This window comes from Electrophorus electricus, chromosome 8, assembly GCF_041902795.1.
Source record: "Electrophorus electricus isolate QZ-2024a chromosome 8, ASM4190279v1, whole genome shotgun sequence".
NCBI lineage: Eukaryota > Metazoa > Chordata > Actinopteri > Gymnotiformes > Gymnotidae > Electrophorus > Electrophorus electricus.
Genome location: NC_137504.1, coordinates 25,441,640 through 25,457,500, shown reverse-complemented (window position 1 = coordinate 25,457,500; position 15,861 = coordinate 25,441,640). Strand labels below are relative to the sequence as shown.

The window sequence follows — 15,861 nt, the reverse complement described above, 5'->3', positions numbered from 1 at the left end:
GTGTGTGTGTGTGTGTGTGTGGGGCACATCTGAGGGCCAGAGAGAGAGAGAGAGAGATTAATTAATTAACACATCAATGAACTGACTGAATAATTAATTTGAACTAGATAAAATAGATTAAATAGTATGGTATTCACAAAAATTCTTAGATATTGATTTGAAATGCACTGTTTATTAAAAAATGTCCTAGTGGGGAAAGTTTTATGTTTCACTTTGCAAGGAATAATGCCTTTAGATACCCCAGCAGATAAAGCTGGAAAATGATTATCACAGAACAATCAGTGCACTGCACATTGCCCTGTTGCGTTCACTTAATTGCTGTTAATTTCCTGTGAGACAAACATCTGCGTACATCCAATGGCCTGCCTGATTCACATGTATGACAGTCTTATGAGTAATACCACTGAGTTAAAAGACAGAAATGTATGCTGGTTACATAAATAATGTGTCATTCTCTAACAGGAATTCTAACTAATAGGCTACACGTAACTTCATGGGACTGGGAAGGTATATGCTAAATCCGAGTCACTGGTTATGTTTCGAACAGCTGGAATAACAAAAACAGCTCTGACCGCTAGTCTACACCCTGAATATTTCACCCCCTTTATTTTCCTTCTCTTCTTTTCAAACCACAAGTGTCCCTTCCCCTGATTTAGTCGTGAATAGCTCCTTGGGCCTCCAAATTGACCTATTACTTAGTTCCAATTTTCCTCGATCTGATCCGTAGGATGCAGTCTCATAGCACGTAGCTCGACACAAAACACCTTTCACCGTGGCCGTTCAGCGGCTATTAGTGTCGGCCTACACGTCTTCCCTCGTCGCACTCCTGCATTTGGACTGTGTCCAGATTTACCACGCTCCGCTGTGCGTACGCCGCGATGTGTTGAGCACGGCTCAGGGAGGCTCTCCTTGTGTACGCCCAGCTTCTATGAAGAACTCTTTGGGGAAGAGCACTGAATTGCGGTAAATGGGCTTCAAGCCGTGTGAGATCTGACAACAGATCAGACAGTGTGCCTCGCCTTTTCCAAGAAAGCAAATCCTGGTAGTGCAGCGTCCACTCGGGGTCTGATCGTTAGCGTGGTTGTAACCGTGCTACTGAAGCGCATATTGCTCATGGGAAGCAGTCAGCATGCTTACCGACGTCCCCGCTATTGCAAGGCAGCTCTATCAAAGCTTGGCTCCATTAAAATGCTAACTCCACAAACGAGTCTCGGCGTTGCTAACAACCTCGCGGAGAGGGCAGCCCGCACTTATCAGGTTGGCAGTGTGCTCCGAAGCCCACTAATGCACGAGCTTAGCCTAAATGTCCTCCCTCATAACTCAGACCAGCAGCAGTAGCAATATGTTCCAGCCATATGCGACTGGGTCCTTGTGCAGAGATTAGCAGAGGCTAGAAGCAGGAGTTTAGTAATTCAGTGCTATAGCCTTCTTGCCCAAAGCCAGACACAATGACATGGGGAGGGCACTGGAGCATGGACCAGGACTCGGGCCTTATAATGCCAGGCCAGGTGCCCCAGTTTTAGTGTGATCATATTTAGGTGTGTGTCTGGTTATTAACATGAATCAGGTCAGATATTCTTGCTACCCTGATGGAAACACCCTCTCTCTAAGACATAGAAGAACAACAATTTATTTAAGCACCACTCACCAATAAGCCTCATTTTGTACAGCAGTACTGTGGCAACGCGCAGATCTCCCAAAAGACATGTATCTGCTCTCGCCACAGGTCTGTTTTGCCGCATCTGTACCCACATGCCATCCCGTAATAAGAAATCGCATACACCGTATCGCATTGCCTTTCTTGATCCCGTAAGAATGGGAAACCAGTGTTTGTTTCTTCATCTGTAAACACGTCCCACTCTACAAAACACTGTTTGGTGGGGTCACAGCATCTTTCTTTTTGTTCCTTTGCAGTTTTTTTTTTTCCAACTGCATCCAAATGCAACTTCCGAGAAAGGCATCTCAAGTGTGCCTTCGATAAGAGGTGCACAAGGACGAGCTTCCAGTCACAAGTCAATTCCCCCAAGACCACCCCCCCCCCGCCCCCCGAAAGAACAATCGAACATTTATAGCAGAGCTGTCTGTTTACTTCTCATCACAGAGACAGCCGCATAATCAAATGAAGCTGCTCCTCCAGCACAGTTCACTGAAGTAAAGTATGCATGCCTGCAGGGACTGCATTTGGCTAATGAGTCTAACCCTGGCTTTGGTAATGCCCAGGTCTATTCCTGTCTGAGAAGCAAGGAACAGACACGGACCATGCAAGAAACAAAACTACAAATATTCGGTCCGACTGGAATTTAAGGATAAAACAATCAAAGTAATTTAGCAGGAGGGAGTGTGGAAATGGGCACTTTTTTTCTCTTTAATGTAACAAAGGCAGGGCTTTTTTTTTTGTAAAATCCCTCATATTCAAACACAGGCCCTTTGTGATACCTCTTCCTCCTGCTCAAATCTTTACACCATTACAAACCTCTGGTTATGGGAGACAGGACTCACACTACCCTTCCTGCTTTTCCTAATGAAGCATGAATATTGGAGAGTTGCAGGAGAGTTGGGCAGCAGTGTCAGTGAGCTGGAACTGCGCAAGGTGCAGTGAGTGTGACAGCCTGGTCCACGCCTGCTTGGAGCGAAAACCCCACTTGACCTTTTACGATGCATTGATACAATACGGCACGAGGCTTTTTACAAGCCCCCAGTCCCAATCTATCAGCCTGCAGGGGCCTCTCACAGAGCAGTAGGCTCACGACGCCCACGCAGTGTCAGGCCCCCATAGCAATTTCACAGGGAGATTCATTTTTTCCATTAAAAGTGGGTGACATTAAGAGCAGGGGTCCTGCGCTAATCCACGGCACCAAATGGCTACACTGCATGGTCATTCCTGACGGCGCCATGTTGCCAGCAGGGGAGGAGTGGGAGGGCGACTATTCCTCCTCAGGCTGCAGAAACGAATGTCTATCCACGGCTTCCCGGAACAACATTTGTTTGGAGGGTGATTGCACCATTGGCTGGGACTCTGTGGTCTGGCATAAGCATGTGTGCGCACACACGCATACACCCACCCACACCACATGTGTACATACACACACATGAACAGACATACACACAGCACAAAAACATGCACACATACGGCCACACACACACACGACACCACACACATTCGAACACACCACACACACATGCACACACACACAAACATACACTGCCATAAACACACTCACATACACACTGTCCTCCATAAACAATACTGTCATTCTTTTTGGTTTTGGCAAGACCACATGCCAGTGATCAAAGCCCCTGTGGAATAGTTATATTTTCTCCACATTTGTACCCAACCATGCAACTGACAGGATTATCAAAACAAAGGGCAGTCTGAGGGAGATTTAAAGCTGTTTGTGTTTGTCAAACATTCAGCTGCATGTCAATTTCATGCTCAGCTTCTAACTGGAAATAAACGGACATCTTTTGTATAGACACAAGTGATTAGAATTTCTTCAATATTACATGACTGAAAGAAAAGGAGAATAAAGTGGATGTTATACGTGCACCACGGTGTAGAGGTGATATAACACAATTAGCTCGAATGCTACAAATGGTTTGCCCTGCAGGGTTGAAGTTTTTTTTTTTTTTTACTGAGATCCAATTCAAGTCTATTTTGGTTGCCATCATTATAGATCTACAATTAACAGACAGCCTGTAAAATAACTGAAGCCTGTAGGACTTACCCTTATGAGTTATTCATCCCGTCTCTCTCTCTCTCTCTCTCTCTCTCTCTCTCTCTCGCTTTGTCACCCTCTCACACACATACCCCAACCCCCCTCCCACACACACACATACTCTCTGTACGTGCTGGGGTTACCCCCTGCCCTTCCACAACCCTTCGTCTTTGCTGTAGGTTTTGAAGCTCACACGGCCTCCTTTCCAATGCCGCCCTGGGAAAACAGGAGCACGGGCGGACTTTCCATAATCATCGCCCTTCCTAAACTAAAGTCATAAATCATGCCTCCACAAACAATCGAACTCCCAGACACTTTTGAGCTGCCACTACCCTTACACATATTAAAGGATAAATCTCCATGCAGAGGCCTTTTCTTCCACAATGGGGAAGCAGCGTTAGAAATCGATGCATTTCATGTTTTCTTTTTTTTCCGTGTTCTCTGTACTTCCATTCTCCATCTCTTCTCCCTCCTTGCTTATGCCTCTTCAAATCCCCACCCACCCCATTTCACAGTTGCAGTAGCTAATGCTTAAATGTGGCCTGGAGTCTCACGGCGTCCAGGCAGGCATGACGCAGGGCAGGAGCCGAGTCGTGGAGCTATTTTTAAGGCAGCAGTGGTGGATGCAGCTCAGGCCTGCTACAGGCTCCTAATGGAAAAGCAAACAGAGAAGGCTATTTATAAACATTTGTTCAAGGCTGCGTAATAGAGATATGAATTGTGAGGCAAGATGAAGGAGATGGACTGACTTACTCTGGGCATGTAAATGGTGTCATGGAGGAGTTAAGAAATGAGAATTCTTGGCCTCTCTGGATCAGGCAGGTATTTTGAGGTCTTTCACCTTTTATGCACTCAGTAATATTAGAATGTAACTTTCCTCTGTTATCATGGTAATAATCATTAAGTGCATTAAGCATGGAGTTAAGCCGTGCTACGCATTAAGTTGTGGGTTCAAGCCATGAGTTCAGACGGGGACATATTGGTGCCATGACCCTTCCCTCCACCTGCTGATGCTTCTCTGGGTAAGGGCCGGTGTGGTGTCTTGAACACTGGGAACAGACTTTGGTTAAAATGCACCAAAAGTGACTTGAATCAGTTATCTGACAGGTAACATACTTCAATCTTGGTGGTTAATACCGTTTTAAGTGAAACAAAAAAAGTTAAAAGTTAAACAAATTAAACACTGTTCCATAGACCAGCCTTTTGAAGCTGTAATTGTATGATGTGTTCCTTTACACTGGAACATCATCCAGGGTAATTTGCAAGGGTACATAACCAAGACATATAATGCTAGTCGCTATGGAGACCATGAGAAGTACTGTGGGTGCGTATTCTATTTCTGCAGATCCCAGAATGCTCGGTGTTGTGTGCTTGTCGTGCGAACTAGTTCGCCTTTGACCACATTATACTGGTCTCTGTCTCCCTCTAACACAACCTCCCTCTGACAGCCTCACTAGGTATCTATTTATTAATCTGCTTACAACATGGAGATTCAATACTTTGTACTGCTTTGCACTGTTAGTCATTACGTATTGTATCATAGTCCTGTACATCCTGATGATGAGTCATATTAACCCAAACTGCTTTCTCAGGAATTAATCACAGATATATCAGCACACTTTTTTTTTTTGATTTTCTTTTAACCTTATTGTCAATTGGTTTATTTAAATCTCTCTCTATTTCTGTCTCACACACACTCTCTCTCTGTTTCTCTGCCTCTCTCTCTCTATCTCTCGCAGTGTTAATTGTTTCTTTCTTCTCTCCCACTGTTCTGGCCTACAGCAGAAAGCCTCTCCAATATGTGTGAGAAGGCTCAGTGAGCTAGCCCTGCTGGGCCCATCTGTCTAGAGAGGCTGAAGTCTCCCGCTGCTTCAGTGAGGACACAACGAATGGCAGACAAGATGGTGACTCACTCTCACCTCTAAATATGCGTACTCAAGGGCCTGCGAGGGGGGAGCTCTCATCACTGTCTGTCCTAAAGAAGAACGTAATGATTTTTACTGCCGTGGGGTTTAAAGGAATCTACGCTGCCCTAGAAACTACCAATCTCCCTGCGACCGAGGATAGCTAGCCAGCACACATCTTCCTTAGAGAGTCAAGGGCCTTCAGAAATCTGTCAGATCGCTACTGAACGGATGACTCTGATAGGCATATGGTGATCACTGCGACTTTGGATAAAACCTGCTGTTCTCTACCTTATAAATTATATAATTACAAAAAAAGTCAAGACATACGCTGTAACACTGAGTACTTGATTCAGCAGCAATGGCCATTTTTTACGTTGAGAGTCGCAATACTTTTTGTATTGTTTTTGTAGTGCTGTACAGCATAGAAGCCTAACTGACAAGCTATCAGACCAAGGCTTATTGACATGATCTTAATTCAGTAACTTATCTCTCCATTTGTTTGTTTGTTTATGTGTATTTCCTTCCATTTTCCTAGGCATAACCATTGCCTCTGTTGCTACTTGTTTCCAGATATCTGTTACACTGCGCATTGCAGTGTATAAATGCACTATGACAAATGCTTTCATTACATTTACTAACAACCTTTGGCATGGGGGTTACTCTCATATTAAAATGGCTCTCGACAGTCAGTGAGAGCATTGCGCCTGAGCCGCTCACCCGAGGAACTGAGGAAGCACAGGAGGCGGAGGAGAATGCTTTTTCAGAAACCTGGAGGTGCACAATTCGAAAATGCGTTAGTAGAAACAACTCAATCCAGGACAAATGGTTCAGCGGAGCTTTTCGAGCAGCCCTAAGAGAAAGATCCGACTTCCCTATAATTGACCCAAAAAGATAATCCATACTGTACCGTTCTCCCAATGAACTTGGTGTAATGGTGAGTGCAATCTGCTATAAGCCAGAGGCTGTGTGAGATCTAAACTGAATCTAATCACGGAATCAAGACCTAATACCCTTCTTATCTTTGAGCTTTACAGTGACTTGATGCTCAGAGCAGACCTTCTATTATGGCAGCAGAGTTTTTATTGTAACATGGCAGCGCAATGTGTGTGTGTGTGTGTGTGTGTGTGTGTGTGTGTGTGTGTGTGTGTGTGTTCAAGACAGGCGATTGAGAAGCGCACACACATGCACGCACTCACACACCTACACATCAAGTAATTTGATGTGCTTAATAAAATGTTGGGGAGGAGATGTACGAGAACAAGCATCTTGTCCATATTGCATTTTATTACAGTAAATCACTCTCAAGTGGGCTTACGGCTCAGAGACATGCTCATCAGCAAACAGATCGAGAGAGGGAGCGACAGAGCGAGAGGGAGAGAGATAAAGATGCTGGGAAGATAATGGAGAACCGTGCAGACCTGTGAAAACCTGTGCTGCACTTTATTAGGGGCAGGTGGTGTGGTTATGACTGTAGGCGTCGATTAGAATGTATGCACTGTATGTATGCTGGTGAGTGCTTCATCATTTATAGCTGTACTTAGAAATATATATATCGAGCTATCACTGCAATTGTGGAATAGCTTCCATTATTTGGTGTGTGTCATAGCTTAAAAGAGTTTTCTTAAAGTTTAACTACCACTCACACATACACACATGCAGGAGCACACAAAAACAAAAAGGAAAAAACTAAGTTCTGGTGCTTATGTAAATGGGAAAGCTACTTTTGCCCTGGTGGTCAAGTAATTTCCATTTAAACACAATGTTTAACTAAATATTCATGACCTGGTAATTATCATGGTGCATGTCTGGGTAAATGATCTCTGGAAACTATAGCAAAAAGTGTTATATAGAACTAAATCAGCTCCAGCAAATCAAATTCAAGTTTATCTGTATCATAATCATCAATTACTGTTGCAATAATTTACGAAACCAATTTTGCAAATAATAAACCCCTTTAAGTACCATGATGATGACTAATTTGTTCCTTCTTCCATTGTAAATTCATTTTAAATGTGCATGTGAGTCACATTCCTGAAACTATACAGCACTCTGCCTTGCCATTGGTTTAAAAACCCCACAACATTTTCCCACCTGACAGCTAATACTTGCCCTCTCAGAAGATTCTCTCACTCTTGATCGGCCTTGGTCTCCATGACGCCCTTATCTCAGCGAGATGCTCTTCCCCAGAGTGATGTGGGTGAACTCTTCCGGGAGTGGAAGTGCGTCCTGCTCAATGATTTGCTCAGTCAGTACTTAACCATGCCACGTCCTCCAGCTTCAGCGCTGCACTAATTACCAGCTCTTCCTGCCGGTAATTGCCTAATCCCGTTGTGCCAGATGATTATCGGACGTTCAAGAGCAAGATGTGACATAATCCCCTTCCCTGCTTTTACCACTGTGGATTTGCAAGGTTTCGGCTTCTTTGGTTGGTGGATGTGTGGATGGTTGAGTGATTAGTGGGCTGGCTGGTTGGATGGCCAAGTGGCAGGGTGGTGGGGCACTTCATTAGATGGTTAGTCAGGGGTTAGTTGTTTGGTGGTTTAGTGGTTGGATGGTTGAGTGGTTTGGTAGATTAGACACTGGGTGATTGGGTGACTGGTTAGCAGAGTGGTTTAAGTGTTTGGTGGTTTAGCGGTTGGGTAATGGGGTGGTTTAAGGGTTTTATAGTTTAATGATTGGGTGATGGGGTGGTTTAAGGGTTTGGTAGTTATTTCGGTGGCTGGATGATTGACTGGCTAGGTGTTGAGGCAGTTGGGTTGTTAAGATTGGTTGGATGACTTGATGGATAAAAACTATATTAAAAATCCCATGATGTGGGTTGCTTCTCCAATCTTGAGAAAAATAGATGAACTAGATAGAACCGTATTGTGATAAATTACATATGGACAATGGACACAACACACAGAGTGTGTCTGTGTACAAAAAAGAGCAAGAATGTGTATGCATGTGTGCGTGTGTGTTTGTGTGTGTAGGTGGTGTAGGTGGTGGCTGACTGATTACAGTGCTGCTGTGACTATTGTGCATTACGGATGGACTGAAAGCTCCCTTTATTATTTCTCACCTTGACACTGACCTTCCAGTCATTCCATCTTTCTGTCCCGAGAGTGTGTGCGTGCAGTTGTCTCCCAATTTTCCATTCTTTCCAGCTCCCCTTGCTATCTATTGACTGCATCTAAATGATCCACCTCTCCTCACCCTAATTATTGCAGGATCAACCCAATGTATTCCCGTCCAGCCCAGCAGACACAGGGATTTGTCTCCGGTTTTAAACAAAAGGCAGTGATAGTCCTCTATCTCACATTTCTTTTACGCCATGAATGTATCATTGTGCTCAGCTCTGCGGATCCCCTCGTGGGATCGATAGCTGGATTCTTTCACTTAGCTTTCACTTAGTCCTGAACAGAGAGAGCCTTGTCGGGGCTTAACGTCCAACAGCCTATGACTTGGGAATAAGAAAGAACTGCTCAGCATCGAGTAAATGCTGATATTAGGATCACTGAACTGTTATAGTATGAATAAAAGTCAAGGATGCAAAAGAATTTGCACAATAAAGAACTCAGTAAAGTGCGATGACCTTGAGGAAGTGTGCAGGTATCTAAAGAGTCAATTTAAACTTCAGAGAGGAATGTAGTGTGATATCTTTTTAATCAAAAATTGATTAGCTTTCATCGTCACCCCCCCCCCCAATTAAACTGATGAGGCAACACAAAATTGCCCACATTAGCATAAACAATCTGACAAATCACTGTAAATTACACTGAAGACTGTGAGCACTATATGTACCTGACGATTGAAATTTCCTATGTCATACCCTTTCTCAAAAACGGGTCATAAAAAAGTACAGCGGGCCCAGAAGCTTGCTGGCATATTGTTATGTGCACAGCTGCGAGTCCTGAGGTGCCATTAACAATGAGGAAATGAATGTGCAGGATTGACTAATGTTTTGCTGCCACCCTATTCATTGCTGGCAGCCACAGTCTCGGGCACACACACACACAGAAGCGGATTTTCTCAGAAATGCAAACTGGCAGTGGCAACATGAGGTCAGTGTTGAAGATCACATTCACCAATCATAAGGGTTTTATCAGAATCAGGGCAGGTTGCGTTTCGGAGATCATTTGGGGACAGTGTAACATGAACCCTCTCCTGCAGTGGTGCGATTGGACGGTTACAGGACTGCACTTCCCCATTCTTTTTGGGCAGTAGTGAATGAAGAAATCGTCCTTAACGTCAGATTTTCGTGAAGACTGACCGAGGTTTTAATTACCACTATGAAACCAAATCACCAATGGCACCTTTCACTCTCAATCTTCACTTTGCAGATGATGACCCGTACAACTGTAACCGGAAATCATTACATCCTATAAAATAAAGTCGGCATGAGTGCACACTCCTGTGAGCCCCCGTGTTGCTGTGTAACTGTTGTTAAAGTCATCTGAAAAGTGAATTTCACTGCACTGGTTCTGTGTGAGTGTGGGACGTTGCTGTTGCAGTACGTGTTGCTAAGACGCAGCTGGAACTCCTTTACCGCAATTTAATTTGAAGAAGTGTTCCCTGATTGCTCAGAGAAATAAATATCACTGCATTTTGATTTGTCTCTAGTTGATGGAAACATCATCCTCCAAAACGAAGTCTAGACACTAAAGGAGCTGGGCTTTGAGCATGCACACTGCTGAGGTTAAGTGCAAGACTTCTGCCAAATTGGCACTTGCGGAAATACAGCTTGATGTCTGTCATGTGTCAAGGTTAAAAGGCAAGGACAATAAGTCTGGCTTTTTGTCTCTCTTTTTCTTTTTTGACCTTTACACAACATATTAGATGGCAGAGACACTGTGCTATAAAGAAAAACGGACATTTCGTTCAGAATGGCCTGTTTTTTTCTCGCCGTGCTGTGCCATCATTACGCCAGATGCAGAGTGGCTCGTCTCACAGTTCACTAACACAGGGCTCTTTAATAAGGGCTGAATATCATGAAAGCTTTCACCAAATGATGAGTTTATTATTTCCAGTCACCTTCTTGTTAAACCCTAGTGAATGGATACTCGCACCGTAATGGATCCGAGCTCGACGCCTGCGTCCGTATAACAAAATCTACTTTCATTCTGCGCTCTCCTCGCCGGCGCATGACCTCTGATCAATAAGCAGATCGCCACGTTCATAAATATTTTCATTCTAAATAAGAAATCGTCCATCTCGGTTTTTGATTACTGCACAATGAGCTCACGGGCTCCGAAGTGCACTAATAGAGAGATTAGCATTTATATTGGCTTTCCTGTCCACGCCAGAGCGGGAGATGGGGACAAAGAACAATGACCACAGTGAAAGGGATCATCCAACCTAAATAACCGTGCCCCGACAACATGAGGCGTGCGCCTCGCAAAAAGAACGGCCATACAGATCACAGGCCTATATCCCCGTCGCACCTCTTTAAATGGCCTCCGACCCAATCGTGGCGAATGAGCCACAGGGAAATAAGACTTTAGTAAATACACCGCGCCCGTTCTTCTCACATCACAGTGTCAGAGGAGCAGGATTGCAGTGCAGTCACACAGAGCTCATGCTGACGGGGTGTAAAGGACGCATGTCAGCAGCAGAGATGCATTCCAGAATAATGCCACACAGAGCGTTTAAGGAGCCACCCATTCTGCATCCCATATTCGTGGTTTGGATGTCGCCGACACATCGTCGTACATTATCGCATATATGCCTTTTGCCTTCCAAACTTATGACCTTCCGTGTCATGTGCATGCCTATAATGACTTGAGTTTACTTGAAGTATTCATGTATGAAAGCAAAATAACCTTGCACTTTAGCTACTTGAAATGGACTGGGAGTTATACCTTATACCCTTCACAGGCTAAGCCCTCTAAATCCATGCCCAAGTACTGTTAACTCGAGTGTGATTGCTTTTTGGTAATGTGATAGTAAGGACATGTGGATTACAAGAGCTAAGCATTACCAAGAATATGGCATGTGTTCTGGGTAGGGCATGGGGTCACTTCGATTAGATGCAATATCACATTTATGTGCTCATAATAGACCTGTAGCCAGAGCAATCAGAAGGTGACTTGTGTTGTTCCTGGAATAGCTAGATATTGGTCTACATTCTGGAAGGTAATATGGGCACTATGGCATGTAAAGACTTATGGTAACCCTTCAGGAATGCCATGTCATTATGCTAGTGGGCCCAACCATCTAAAGACCTTTTTGCTATATTGCCTTTTTAATTTTGCATTTCCTTATTTCACTTTAGATTTATGTAAGTTTAAATTTATGTAGGTTTATGGTCTCTGACATTACTCAGTCAAATAAGAAAGGTAGGCTCATTACCTTGAATCATTTTGGAGTCTGAGCTGCTCAAATGCTGAGTGCTGGCCAGATGCGACAGCATGACAGTGCTGGCCAGAAACCTTCAACCACTGAATTTAACTACTGAATTTAACTACTGACACAGTGAGAATAACTAGAAATAACAGCTTAAATTATTAACATGTCTTTATATAAATGCTTATAAATGCCATAGCCCATTGCTTCTGGATCTTCGCTCTAAAGACCCCGTGCTCTACACAGTTCTGCACATTATCGTCTCTAACACAGACCAGGCAGCTCACAAAGGCCCTGGCAATGGCTGGATGGCTTGAATAGGGTGTGTAAGTTTAGCCAGAGCACAAAAACCACAAAGTCTCCCAGTTTAGCTTTTTCCATTTCCATTAGCTTCTTAAAAGGCCATAGAAAGCATCCTGTTCCTCCCATGTGACAATAAACATGCGTGACAGCACGTCTCCGAAGTGAAAATAACGCCTGAAAACTTTTAGAATTACGTTTAAAATGAGCATGCTGTACACATCAGCACGTCAGGACGGATTACCGAGCAAAAAAGGCTTTTAATTACTCCCCCTAAACGCACCTTTAGGGGACTGATCAGAGCAGGGGCTTTCGCAGATCCCTCAAAGTGACTGTGACCTTTTCTGCTAAGCTGCCAGAGAGGTCGCGCCGCAGATCACCGCCGCAGGCCCTGGGACAGAGGTAGGCGGCCGCTGCGGTTATTAGGGGCAAGAGAGATTTGCCTGTTGCTGATCGGGGGCCTCCATTGTTCAACGTCAGGCTGCCGTTTAATCTGCTTCCATAAAAAGGAGCCTGGGGACGCCTGCGCTTCGAGCCGAGTCTGATTCCAATCACAGCATGCCCTACATCGACAAGACAACAGAGCTCCAGGGACCCGCTCTCGCAGCGAAGTTCGGGATGAGTGTTTACCAAAATACGGTCAGAGCTCTCGGCAGTGTTTTAAGGCAGGATTGCGTTCCTAACTGACTTCATGACTAATGGCTGTGTTTTCTTAATGGTAGTGCTTTTGTAATCATCTCATTCTGGGATAGTGATTGTAACATAAATGCTGCTTCCAGACAAATGTTCAGTCATGTCATGTGAAGTACCCTCTCCTCTAAATGAGTCTTTCTTTTATATAAATATATAGCCGATGTCTAATGGTCTTATCCATTTTTAGAGAACAATATAAAGGAAAATCTGGATCTTCACATCTGCCAAAGCACTTATTTTCACTGCTTAAAAATAAACGTAGAATATCACCAACTGTTTAACTTTATTTTTAGTCACTTTATAATCCAAATTCTATTCCTGTACACTTCAAATGGCACGTTTATTTAAATGTTCTGCTATACAGTACCAGATTTAAGGACAAAGGACTTAAAGCATGCTCTTTTCCACTCTACATTATGCCAGTTTTCAAACTGATATAAAGTATTTAGTCTGTGGAACTGATACATTAAACTGGCAATTGAACGCTCTTCATTTTAAAATTCCATGGCATTAACCAGATGCACTTTCATATCAGTAACCCATAACCTTTGGTGTTACTACCACCAAGCACTACCTACGCAACCAGGTGAGCTACAGGCACTCTGGGAGTTTCTTTCTCTGTACGTTGCATTTCATCCTAATTTTTTCTGTGCGTTGTTTTTATATGTAGTTTTTTCTTTCATTTGTGACTGCTATATCATCATTGCATTGATTTTAGCTCTTTCATTACCTTATCCTCATATACCGTCACCTTCCACAACTGATTACTAGTTATTATACTGTTGTTACTCCTCATCATTTTAATATATTAACAAAATGAATGAATGAATGAATGAATGAATGAATGAATGAATGAATGAATGAATGGTCCATGGTTTATTAAGTTCAGTCTAATCTCTGCTTTGGCTGTGGAACAGTCTGTATTTTAAGTCATACATCTTTCTGTCTGCATGATTCTGTTGCTCATTTTTTAGCCCAATACAGAAAATTACTTGGCTGTAGCAAAATTATTAAAGCACATACCAATATAATATAATTTCATATTTAAGAGATCTCCTGTGCTGCAAAGAAAAAGGAGAGTAAAAGAATAATTTGTAATTTGCAAATCATTTGGTCATTTTAAGAATTAATTATCTGTATGGCAGTTACAGTTGCAGAGATTTTGTCTCCATGGTCACATTCTTTAAATTCTGTACATTGTATATCCTGTAAATAAATGAAGTTTTAAAATCTGTGAGATCTGACTTGTTTAGTTTGTTTAGTTTGTCGTTTGGATGGAGGATCCAGTTTGGACTTCTGTAGGCCTGCAATTCCCAATTCCGGAAGAAAAAAGAAACAAACAAAACTTTTGCTGCGATTACTGGCATTTGATAGATGAGTTTCCCCCACTCCTCTGACAGCCATGCAGATGTCACACAGATGCCAAATGCAGATTTTCTGATTAAATTTTTAATGAGAAGAGCAGCACATTCTGCTTTGTATTGATGCATGATTTAATTGTCTTGTCATGAGCAAAGCGATACCCTGGACTAACGGCTGGATTTGATTTTCCCTTCTGTTGAAGCAGACGGAAGAGATGCAATCGACTGTGCCACCCCTGCGCAGCCGTGCCAGAAGCCATGTCCTTCCCGAGCACATAAACCCTTTTCCTAGCATCCCACTTTCAGGAATCAAAAGCGTACCTAAGCCCTCCTCTCCACATGCCTTGCTGCTTGCTATGGCACATGCGCAGACACACACACACACACACACACACACACACACACATGCACACACAAAGAGACACACAGACGAATGTGCATTCATTGAGACAGGGGACTGCAGGCATTGGGGTGACTCAGCCAGAAACCCAAATCCTGGCCCTGAAGTGCCATGTAGCACTACAAATTATAAATGAAAGAAAGAAAGAATGAACGAAAGAACGAAAGAAAGAAAGAAAGAAAGAAAGAAAGAAAGAAAGAAAGAAAGAAAGAAAGAAAGAAAGAAAGAAGTGCTCCATTGATATGTGGCAAACAAACCCAGTGGGTCTCATGGCTGTTGTCCAGTCCAAGTCAAGGATGAGGAGGATGAGGATGCTGAGGAAGAAAGATCTGCCAGAGGATGAAAGCAATAGGACAGAAGGGAGGCGCAAACATGGTGAAAGGAGGATGGGGGGGCCGGAGGAGAATAGAGCAGCGGAAAAGGAGCTGGGTAAAAGGAACAGGGGAGATGGGGAGCTAGCGCAGGGAGGCGGGGAAGAGAGCATCTAAATCTTCCCCTGACAAGTCAAACACGTGAAGTCTATCACGCCTTCCTCGGCTGCAGGAAATCAAAGTGCACTGCGGTGAGGGCACAAAGACGGCGTGAGCGCCAGTCCTCTATTTGCAAGAGCTTGTCAGTCAAATATGTGGGGCTTTGCTAAGCAAAGAGGCAGGGGAATATAAGACTAATATTTAGAATTTTGTTCTGACAAATCACGTCACCCCTCACAAAGACACGTGCGCACACACACGCACACACAAGCACACTCTTCATGCACTTCAGCACAGTAAGACATTAAAGCTGATGGATGCCACCCGAATGTCAGGGATAGGAAATTGTAACATGCCACAATTCTCAACAATAACTGTAAATGGTGCAGCCAAGCATGCACGAGGCACCCAGGTGAGTGGGCACTGTACACACACAAACACACACACAGAGCTCGCTGAGAAGCTATGGGTGCTATGCTAGTGTTTGCCGCGTAGGTGTTAAAATAATGCCTTTAGCCTGTTTTTTTTTTAACCTTCTGGGGTCAGCTTGATCCTGTGGCATGGAGGTCTTCTAGAGTGGTTTGTTGATGAAAGATAAGAAGAAGAAATGCAAATTTAGATGCATTTTTGAAGTCCAAAATGGCTAAGCAGCAGACTGGACAAGAAAAAACAGACGGTATTTCTGTCCGT

At 43.6% G+C, this 15,861-nt stretch overlaps 1 protein-coding gene across 6 annotated transcripts in view; it reads right to left on the bottom strand.

The window, feature by feature from the left end:
• The window catches only part of brinp1 (bone morphogenetic protein/retinoic acid inducible neural-specific 1), a 91,642-nt gene that overhangs the window by 49,694 nt on the left and 26,087 nt on the right, over nt 1-15,861 (bottom strand). The window contains exon 1 of one of the 6 annotated variants that reach the window (XM_081719763.1): nt 7,729-8,198. The exons of the other annotated variants lie outside the window; for them this stretch is intronic. The gene's annotated coding sequence lies outside the window, so the exon portion shown is untranslated. Of the gene's footprint in view, nt 1-7,728; nt 8,199-15,861 lie in introns of those variants that run through there. 6 annotated transcript variants of the gene reach the window in all.